The 12,096-nt window shown below is 26.1% G+C and overlaps 4 non-coding genes across 4 annotated transcripts; all 4 read left to right on the top strand.

The window, feature by feature from the left end:
* The first annotated feature begins 293 nt into the window (after positions 1 to 293).
* On the top strand, positions 294 to 366 carry TRNAV-UAC (transfer RNA valine (anticodon UAC)). Its single transcript has one exon. It is a non-coding gene; the product is annotated as a tRNA-Val (tRNA).
* A 2,172-nt stretch (positions 367 to 2,538) lies between these two features.
* On the top strand, positions 2,539 to 2,611 carry TRNAV-UAC (transfer RNA valine (anticodon UAC)). Its single transcript has one exon. It is a non-coding gene; the product is annotated as a tRNA-Val (tRNA).
* A 3,520-nt stretch (positions 2,612 to 6,131) lies between these two features.
* TRNAV-UAC (transfer RNA valine (anticodon UAC)) lies at positions 6,132 to 6,204 on the top strand. The gene has a single exon. It is a non-coding gene; the product is annotated as a tRNA-Val (tRNA).
* Positions 6,205 to 9,724: 3,520 nt separating this feature from the next.
* Positions 9,725 to 9,797, top strand: TRNAV-UAC (transfer RNA valine (anticodon UAC)). Its single transcript has one exon. It is a non-coding gene; the product is annotated as a tRNA-Val (tRNA).
* The last annotated feature ends 2,299 nt before the right edge of the window (positions 9,798 to 12,096 follow it).

Genomic DNA, 12,096 nt, shown 5'->3' with positions numbered 1-12,096 from the left:
AATTGTTTTTGACTGATGCATTTTATAATGAATAAATTGAATCCATTATGTAGTCTTAAACTCCCTCTTCCTTTACAAAACTAAGTGGTGTGAGACTTGTTGAACATGTATATTTTCAATCTTACTAACATATTTTTGGTGATTTGGAAGAATTTAGTCTATTAATCTAAAGAAATTGAGTTCAAATCTTGAGAGATACAATTGTAAAATAGTCATTAGTGTCATTTTAATTAATAATTTGTTTCCATCTCTAATATATATGTATTGAATTAAATTAGTTGAATAACCCAAATGTTGCTGTGGTGTAGTGGTTATCATGTCAGTCTTACACACTAAAGGTTTCCAGTTCAATCCTGGGCAGCAACATATGTATTTATTACTATTATTTCATATTAAAAGCATTGTTTGAATAATTAATATACATCATAAGCCTTTTTTTCTTCCTATTTTTAATTTTTGATCATTTTATTTCTATATTTTGTTCTTTCTTTTTTTCCATTGTTTAAAACAAAAGGTAGATTCATTTCAAAATTAAGAAAAATAAATTTCTACAAGTATAAAATCTACATTTGTTGAATATAAAAATATTTATTAATAAAATAATTAAATTATTATATTTATGTTTTTCTTACTATTATTTCATATTAATATAAGTGTTTCAATTATTAATATCCATCATATGCCATTTTTTTTTCTATTTTGATATTTTATTATTATTTGCTTTCTCTATTTTGTACTTTCATTCTTATTTTATTCTCGCTTTTTTGTTTAATTTTATAAAACAATTGGTAGATTCATTTAAAAATTAAGAAATATTATAATCCACAAGTATAAAAACTTCTCAAATAATTTCCACATGTCGAAAACCAATTTGAAAAGCTCTGATGAAACTTCTTTGTTGACATAATCTTATAGTAGACCTTTCATCAATGTTAATAAATACTCATGTACTGAGCATTAATCAATAACTTATGTAAAAAATAATTATTCTCTCAATTTTATCTAGCCCAATCCACCTAGTGGAACTTCTGACCGTAGCTCAACAACACTTGATGTGAAAGATCAGATAAAGTTGCAACCAGAAAGCATATTTAGAACTCTTATCCCTGGATGGAACCATAAGCTATGATAACAATTGTTAGAAAATATCAACATGGAGAAATTAAAATAACACATACACAAACACAAGGACATAACATGGAAATTCCAAATTCAGAGATAAAAATATAACAGTCGCTGTCAAATGACAACCAAAGAAAAACAAGTGAAAATTTTTACAACGTATAATGTACCCTCAGCCACCCCCAGACCCCGAGTACACCCACACCTCAAAGCAAGTACATAATTACATCTCACAACACTGTAACACGAGAGTATAAAATCCAGATTTGTAGATTATAAAAATATTTATTAATAAAATAATTAAATTATTACTTTTTTGTTTTTGTTACTATTATTTCATATTAATAGAAGTGTTTCAATTATTAATATCCATCATATGCCATATTTTTTCTATTTTGATATTTTTTTATTATTTGCTTTCTCTATTTTGTACTATCATTCTTATTTTATTCTTGCTTTTTATTTAATTTTTTAAAACAATTGGTAGATTCAGTTCAAAATTAAGAAAAATAATATTCAACAAGTATAAAAATTCTAAAATAATTTCCACATATCGAAAACCAGTTTGAAAAATTATGATGAAACTTCTTTGTTGACATAGTATTATTGTAGACCTTTCATTAATGTTAATAACTACTCATGTACTGAGCATTAATCAATATATTATGTAATCCTTGTCATATCAACACATATTTCATTTGAACTTTCCACATGTAAAACATAATTATTCTCTCAATTTTATCTAGCCCAACAACACTTGATCTGAAAGATCAGATAAAGTTGCAACCATAAAGCATACTTAGAACTCTTATCCCTGGATGGAACCAAAACCTATGATAACAATTGTTATAAAATATCAACCTGGAGAAATTAAAATAACACAGACACAAACACAAGGACATAACATGGAAACTCCAAATTCAGAGAGAAAAATATAACAGTCGCTGTCAAATGACAACCAAAGAAAAGACTGTAAAAATTGTTACAACGCATAATTTACCCTCAACCACCCCCAGACCCCGAGTGCACCCACACCTCAAAACAAGTACATAATTACATCTCACAACACTATAACACAAGAGTATAAGAGAATTAAAAATACAAGACGCAAAATACAAGTTTAAAGTGTTTTTGACTGATGCATTTTATAATGAATAAATTGAATCCATTATATAGTCTTAAACTCCCTCTTCCTTTACAAAACTAAGTGCTGTGAGACTTGTTGAACATGTATATTTTCAATCTTACTAACATATTTTTGGTGATTTGGAAGAATTTAGTCTATTAATCTAAAGAAATTGAGTTCAAATCTTGAGAGATACAATTGTAAAATAGTCATTAGTGTCATTTTAATTAATAATTTGTTTCCATCTCTAATATATACGTATTGAATTAAATTAGTTGAATAACCCAAATGTTGTTGTGGTGTAGTGGTTATCATGTCAGTCTTACACATTGAAGGTTTCCAGTTCAATCCTGGGCAGCAACATATGTATTTATTACTATTATTTCATCATATTAAAAGTATTTTTTGAATAATTAATATACATCATAAGCCTTTTTTTTCTTCCTATTTTTAATTTTTGATCTTTTTATTTCTATATTTTGTTCTTTCTTTTTTTCCATTGTTTAAAACAAATGGTAGATTCATTTCAAAATTAAGAAAAATAAATTTCTAAAAGTATAAAATCTACATTTGTTGAATATAAAAATATTTATTAATAAAATAATTAAATTATTATATTTATGTTTTTCTGACTATTATTTCATATTAATATAAGTGTTTCAATTATTAATATCCATCATATGCCATTTTTTTTTCTATTTTGATATTTTATTATTATTTGCTTTCTCTATTTTGTACTTTCATTCTTATTTTATTCTCGCTTTTTTGTTTAATTTTATAAAACAATTGGTAGATTCATTTAAAAATTAAGAAATATTATAATCCACAAGTATAAAAACTTCTCAAATAATTTCCACATGTCGAAAACCAATTTGAAAAGCTCTGATGAAACTTCTTTGTTGACATAATCTTATAGTAGACCTTTCATCAATGATAATAAATACTCATGTACTGAGCATTAATCAATAACTTATGTAAAAAATAATTATTCTCTCAATTTTATCTAACCCAATCCACCTAGTGGAACTTCTGACAGTAGCTCAACAACACTTGATGTGAAAGATCAGATAAAGTTGCAACCATAAAGCATATTTAGAACTCTTATCCCTGGATGGAACCATAAGCTATGATAACAATTGTTAGAAAATATCAACATGGAGAAATTAAAATAACACATACACAAACACAAGGACATAACATGGAAATTCCAAATTCAGAGATAAAAATATAACAGTCGCTGTCAAATGACAACCAAAGAAAAACAAGTGAAATTTTTTACAACGTATAATGTACCCTCAGCCACCCCCAGACCCCGAGTACACCCACACCTCAAAACAAGTACATAATTACATCTACAACACTATAACACAAGAGTATAAGCGAATTAAAAATAGAAGACGCCAAATACAAGTTTAAAGTGTTTTTGACTGATGCATTTTATAATGAATAAATTGAATCCATTATATAGTCTTAAACTCCCTCTTCCTTTACAAAACTAAGTGGTGTGAGACTTGTTGAACATGTATATTTTCAATCTATACTAACATATTTTTGTTGATTTGAAAGAATTTAATCTATTAATCTAAAGAAATTGAGTTCAAATCTTGAGAGATACAATTGTAAAATAGTCATTAGTGTCATTTTAATTAATAATTTGTTTCCATCTCTAATATATATGTATTGAATTAAATTAGTTGAATAACTCAAATGTTGCTGTGGTGTAGTAGTTATCATGTCAGTCTTACACACTTGTTTGAATAATTAATATACATCAAACCTTTTTTTCCTTCATATTTTTAATTTTTGATCATTTTATTTCTATATTTTGTTCTTGCGTTTATTCCATTGTTTAAAATAAATGGTAGATTCATTTCAAAATTAAGAAAAATAAATTTCTACAAGTATAAAATCTACATTTGTTGAATATAAAAATATTTATTAATAAAATAATTAAATTATTATATTTATGTTTTTCTTACTATTATTTCATATTAATAGAAGTGTTTCAATTATTAATATCCATCATATGCCATTTTTTTCTATTTTGATATTTTTTTATTATTTGCTTTCTCTATTTTGTACTTTCATTCTTTTTTTATTCTTGCTTTTTTGTTTAATTTTATAAAAAAATTGGTAGATTCATTTAAAAATTAAGAAAAATTATAATCCACAAGTATAAAAACTTCTCAAATAATTTCCACATGTCGAAAACCAGTTTGAAAAGCTCTGATGAAACTTCTTTGTTGACATAATTTTATAGTAGACCTTTCATCAATGTTAATAAATACTCATGTACTGAGCATTAATCAATAACTTAGGTAAAAAATAATTATTCTCTCAATTTTATTTAGCCCAATCCACCTAGTGGAACTTCTGACCGTAGCTCAACAACACTTGATGTGAAAGATCAGATAAAGTTGCAACCATAAAGCATATTTAGAACTCTTATCCCTGGATGGAACCATAAGCTATGATAACAATTGTTAGAAAATATCAACATGGAGAAATTAAAATAACACATACACAAACACAAGGACATAACATGGAAATTCCAAATTCAGAGATAAAAATATAACAGTCGCTGTCAAATGACAACCAAAGAAAAACAAGTGAAATTTTTTACAACGTATAATGTACCCTCAGCCACCCCCAGACCCCGAGTACACCCACACCTCAAAGCAAGTACATAATTACATCTCACAACCCTCGAACACGAGAGTATAAAATCAAGATTTGTAGATTATAAAAATATTTATTAATAAAATAATTAAATTATTACTTTTTTGTTTTTGTTACTTTTATTTCATATTAATAGAAGTGTTTCAATTATTAATATCCATCATATGCCATATTTTTTCTATTTTGATATTTTTTTATTATTTGCTTTCTCTATTTTGTACTATCATTCTTATTTTATTCTTGCTTTTTATTTAATTTTTTAAAACAATTGGTAGATTCAGTTCAAAATTAAGAAAAATAATATTCAACAAGTATAAAAATTCTAAAATAATTTCCACATATCGAAAACCAGTTTGAAAAATTATGATGAAACTTCTTTGTTGACATAGTATTATTGTAGACCTTTCATTAATGTTAATAAATACTCATGTACTGAGCATTAATCAATATATTATGTAATCCTTATCATATCAACACATATTTCATTTGAACTTTCCACATGTAAAAAATAATTATTCTCTCAATTTTATCTAGCCCAACAACACTTGATCTGAAAGATCAGATAAAGTTGCAACCATAAAGCATACTTAGAACTCTTATCCCTGGATGGAACCAAAACCTATGATAACAATTGTTATAAAATATCAACATGGAGAAATTAAAATAACACATTCACAAACACAAGGACATAACATGGAAACTCCAAATTCAGAGAGAAAAATATAACAGTCGTTGTCAAATGACAACCAAAGAAAAGACTGTAAAAATTGTTACAACGCATAATTTACCCTCAACCACCCCCAGACCCCGAGTACACCCACACCTCAAAACAAGTACATAATTACATCTCACAACACTATAACACAAGAGTATAAGAGAATTAAAATTACAAGACGCCAAATACAAGTTTAAAGTGTTTTTGACTGATGCATTTTATAATGAATAAATTGAATCCATTATATAGTCTTAAACTCCCTCTTCCTTTACAAAACTAAGTGCTGTGAGACTTGTTGAACATGTATATTTTCAATCTTACTAACATATTTTTGGTGATTTGGAAGAATTTAGTCTATTAATCTAAAGAAATTGAGTTCAAATCTTGAGAGATACAATTGTAAAATAGTCATTAGTGTCATTTTAATTAATAATTTGTTTCCATCTCTAATATATATGTATTGAATTAAATTAGTTGAATAACCCAAATGTTGCTGTGGTGTAGTGGTTATCATGTCAGTCTTACACATTGAAGGTTTCCAGTTCAATCCTGGGCAGCAACATATGTATTTATTACTATTATTTCATATTAAAAGCATTTTTTGAATAATTAATATACATCATAAGCCTTTTTTTTCTTCCTATTTTTAATTTTTGATCATTTTATTTCTATATTTTGTTCTTTCTTTTTTTCCATTGTTTAAAACAAATGGTAGATTCATTTCAAAATTAAGAAAAATAAATTTCTAAAAGTATAAAATCTACATTTGTTGAATATAAAAATATTTATTAATAAAATAATTAAATTATTATATTTATGTTTTTCTTACTATTATTTCATATTAATATAAGTGTTTCAATTATTAATATCCATCATATGCCATTTTTTTTCTATTTTTCTATTTTATTATTATTTGCTTTCTCTATTTTGTACTTTCATTCTTATTTTATTCTCGCTTTTTTGTTTAATTTTATAAAACAATTGGTAGATTCATTTAAAAATTAAGAAATATTATAATCCACAAGTATAAAAACTTCTCAAATAATTTCCACATGTCGAAAACCAATTTGAAAAGCTCTGATGAAACTTCTTTGTTGACATAATCTTATAGTAGACCTTTCATCAATGTTAATAAATACTCATGTACTGAGCATTAATCAATAACTTATGTAAAAAATAATTATTCTCTCAATTTTATCTAACCCAATCCACCTAGTGGAACTTCTGACAGTAGCTCAACAACACTTGATGTGAAAGATCAGATAAAGTTGCAACCATAAAGCATATTTAGAACTCTTATCCCTGGATGGAACCATAAGCTATGATAACAATTGTTAGAAAATATCAACATGGAGAAATTAAAATAACACATACACAAACACAAGGACATAACATGGAAATTCCAAATTCAGAGATAAAAATATAACAGTCGCTGTCAAATGACAACCAAAGAAAAACAAGTGAAAATTTTTACAACGTATAATGTACCCTCAGCCACCCCCAGACCCCGAGTACACCCACACCTCAAAACAAGTACATAATTACATTTACAACACTATAACACAAGAGTATAAGCGAATTAAAAATAGAAGACGCCAAATACAAGTTTAAAGTGTTTTTGACTGATGCATTTTATAATGAATAAATTGAATCCATTATATAGTCTTAAACTCTCTCTTCCTTTACAAAACTAAGTGGTGTGAGACTTGTTGAACATGTATATTTTCAATCTATACTAACATATTTTTGTTTATTTGAAAGAATTTAGTCTATTAATCTAAAGAAATTGAGTTCAAATCTTGAGAGATACAATTGTAAAATAGTCATTAGTGTCATTTTAATTAATAATTTGTTTCCATCTCTAATATATATGTATTGAATTAAATTAGTTGAATAACTCAAATGTTGCTGTGGTGTAGTAGTTATCATGTCAGTCTTACACACTTGTTTGAATAATTAATATACATCAAACCCTTTTTTTCCTTCATATTTTTAATTTTTGATCATTTTATTTCTATATTTTGTTCTTGCGTTTATTCCATTGTTTAAAATAAATGGTAGATTCATTTCAAAATTAAGAAAAATAAATTTCTACAAGTATAAAATCTACATTTGTTGAATATAAAAATATTTATTATTAAAATAATTAAATTATTATATTTATGTTTTTCTTACTATTATTTCATATTAATATAAGTGTTTCAATTATTAATATCCATCATATGCCATTTTTTTTTTCTATTTTGATATTTTATTATTATTTGCTTTCTCTATTTTGTACTTTCATTCTTATTTTATTCTCGCTTTTTTGTTTAATTTTATAAAACAATTGGTAGATTCATTTAAAAATTAAGAAAAATTATAATCCACAAGTATAAAAACTTCTCAAATAATTTCCACATGTCGAAAACCAGTTTGAAAAGCTCTGATGAAACTTCTTTGTTGACATAATCTTATAGTAGACCTTTCATCAATGTTAATTAATACTCATGTACTGAGCATTAATCAATAACTTATGTAAAAAATAATTATTCTCTCAATTTTATCTAGCCCAATCCACCTAGTGGAACTTCTGACCGTAGCTCAACAACACTTGATGTGAAAGATCAGATAAAGTTGCAACCAGAAAGCATATTTAGAACTCTTATCCCTGGATGGAACCATAAGCTATGATAACATTTGTTAGAAAATATCAACATGGAGAAATTAAAATAACACATACACAAACACAAGGACATAACATGGAAATTCCAAATTCAGAGATAAAAATATAACAGTCGCTGTCAAATGACAACCAAAGAAAAACAAGTGAAATTTTTTACAACGTATAATGTACCCTCAGCCACCCCCAGACCCCGAGTACACCCACACCTCAAAGCAAGTACATAATTACATCTCACAACACTGTAACACGAGAGTATAAAATCAAGATTTGTAGATTATAAAAATATTTATTAATAAAATAATTAAATTATTACTCTTTTGTTTTTGTTACTATTATTTCATATTAATAGAAGTGTTTCAATTATTAATATCCATCATATGCCATATTTTTTCTATTTTGATATTTTTTTATTATTTGCTTTCTCTATTTTGTACTATCATTCTTATTTTATTCTTGCTTTTTATTTAATTTTTTAAAACAATTGGTAGATTCAGTTCAAAATTAAGAAAAATAATATTCAACAAGTATAAAAATTCTAAAATAATTTCCACATATCGAAAACCAGTTTGAAAAATTATGATGAAACTTCTTTGTTGACATAGTATTATTGTAGACCTTTCATTAATGTTAATAAATACTCATGTACTGAGCATTAATCAATATATTATGTAATCCTTATCATATCAACACATATTTCATTTGAACTTTCCACATGTAAAAAATAATTATTCTCTCAATTTTATCTAGCCCAACAACACTTGATCTGAAAGATCAGATAAAGTTGCAACCATAAAGCATACTTAGAACTCTTATCCCTGGATGGAACCAAAACCTATGATAACAATTGTTATAAAATATCAACATGGAGAAATTAAAATAACACATTCACAAACACAAGGACATAACATGGAAACTCCAAATTCAGAGAGAAAAATATAACAGTCGTTGTCAAATGACAACCAAAGAAAAGACTGTAAAAATTGTTACAACGCATAATTTACCCTCAACCACCCCCAGACCCCGAGTACACCCACACCTCAAAACAAGTACATAATTACATCTCACAACACTATAACACAAGAGTATAAGAGAATTAAAATTACAAGACGCCAAATACAAGTTTAAAGTGTTTATGACTGATGCATTTTATAATGAATAAATTGAATCCATTATATAGTCTTAAACTCCCTCTTCCTTTACAAAACTAAGTGCTGTGAGACTTGTTGAACATGTATATTTTCAATCTTACTAACATATTTTTGGTGATTTGGAAGAATTTAGTCTATTAATCTAAAGAAATTGAGTTCAAATCTTGAGAGATACAATTGTAAAATAGTCATTAGTGTCATTTTAATTAATAATTTGTTTCCATCTCTAATATATATGTATTGAATTAAATTAGTTGAATAACCCAAATGTTGCTGTGGTGTAGTGGTTATCATGTCAGTCTTACACATTGAAGGTTTCCAGTTCAATCCTGGGCAGCAACATATGTATTTATTACTATTATTTCATATTAAAAGCATTTTTTGAATAATTAATATACATCATAAGCCTTTTTTTTCTTCCTATTTTTAATTTTTGATCATTTTATTTCTATATTTTGTTCTTTCTTTTTTTCCATTGTTTAAAACAAATGGTAGATTCATTTCAAAATTAAGAAAAATAAATTTCTAAAAGTATAAAATCTACATTTGTTGAATATAAAAATATTTATTAATAAAATAATTAAATTATTATATTTATGTTTTTCTTACTATTATTTCATATTAATATAAGTGTTTCAATTATTAATATCCATCATACGCCATTTTTTTCTATTTTGATATTTTATTAATTATTTGCTTTCTCTATTTTGTACTTTCATTCTTATTTTATTCTCGCTTTTTTGTTTAATTTTATAAAACAATTGGTAGATTCATTTAAAAATTAAGAAATATTATAATCCACAAGTATAAAAACTTCTCAAATAATTTCCACATATCGAAAACCAGTTTGAAAAATAATGATGAAACTTCTTTGTTGACATAGTATTATTGTAGACCTTTCATTAATGTTAATAAATACTCATGTACTGAGCATTAATCAATATATTATGTAATCCTTGTCATATCAACACATATTTGATTTGAACTTTCCACATGTAAAAAATAATTATTCTCTCAATTTTATCTAGCCCAATCCATATAGTGGAACTTCTGACAGTAGCTCAACAACACTTGATCTGAAAGCTCAGATAAAGTCGCAACCATAAAGCATACTTAGAACTCTTATCCCTGGATGGAACCAAAAGTTATGATAACAATTGTTATAAAATATTAACATGGAGAAATTAAAATAACACATACACAAACACAAGGACATAACATGGAAACTCCAAATTCAGAGAGAAAAATATAATAGTCGCTGTCAAATGGCAACCAAAGAAAAGACTGTAAAAATTGTTACATCGCATAATTTACCCTCAACCACCCCCAGACCCCGAGTACATCCACACCTCAAAACAAGTACATAATTACATCTCACAACACTATAACACAAGAGTATAAGCGAATTAAAAATAGAAGACGCCAAATACAAGTTTAAAGTATTTTTGACTGATGCATTTTATAATGAATAAATTGAATCCATTATATAGTCTTAAACTCCCTCTTCCTTTACAAAACTAAATGGTGTGAGACTTGTTGAACATGTATATTTTCAATCTATACTAACATATTTGTGGTGATTTGGAAGAATTTAGTCTATTAATCTAAAGAAATTGAGTTCAAATCTTGAGAGATACAATTGTAAAATAGTCATTAGTGTCATTTTAATTAATAATTTGTTTCCATCTCTAATATATATGTATTGAATTAAATTAGTTGAATAACCCAGATGTTGCTGTGGTGTAGTGGTTTTCACGTCAGTTTTCACACTGAAGGTCTCCAGTTCAATCTTGGGCAGCAACATATGTATTTATTACTATTATTTCATATTAATAGCATTGTTTAAATAATTAATATACATCATAAGCCTTTTTTTTCTTCCTATTTTTAATTTTTGATCATTTTATTTCTATATTTTGTTCTTGCTTTTTTTCCATTGTATAAAATAAATGGTAGATTCATTTCAAAATTAAGAAAAATAAATTTCTACAAGTATAAAATCTACATTTGTTGAATATAAAAATATTTATTAATAAAAATAATTAAATTATTATATTTATGTTTTTCTTACTATTATTTCATATTAATATAAGTGTTTCAATTATTAATATCCATCATACGCCATTTTTTTCTATTTTGATATTTTATTAATTATTTTCTTTCTCTATTTTGTACTTTCATTCTTATTTACCAGTTTGAAAAGCTCTGATGAAACTTCTTTGTTGACATAATCTTATAGTAGACCTCTCATCAATGTTAATAAATACTCATGTACTGAGCATTAATAAATAACTTATGTAAAAAATAATTATTCTCTCAATTTTATCTAGCCCAATCCACCTAATGAAACTTCTGACCGTAGCTCAACAACACTTGATGTGAAAGATCAGATAAAGTTGCAACCATAAAGCATACTTAGAACTCTTATCGCTGGATGGAACCATAAACTATGATAACAATTGTTAGAAAATATCAACATGGAGAAATTAAAATAACACATACACAAACACAAGGACATAACATGGAAATTCCAAATTCAGAGAGAAAAATATAACAGTCGCTGTCAAATGACAACCAAAGAAAAACAAGTGAAATTTTTTACAACGCATAATGTACCCACAGCCACCCCCAGACCCCGAGT

This window comes from Lathyrus oleraceus, chromosome 1 (genome assembly GCF_024323335.1).
Source record: "Lathyrus oleraceus cultivar Zhongwan6 chromosome 1, CAAS_Psat_ZW6_1.0, whole genome shotgun sequence".
In the NCBI taxonomy this organism is placed as follows: Eukaryota; Viridiplantae; Streptophyta; class Magnoliopsida; order Fabales; family Fabaceae; genus Lathyrus; species Lathyrus oleraceus.
The sequence above is the reverse complement of the archived record's forward strand: the minus strand, read 5'-3'. Positions and strand labels throughout refer to the sequence as shown.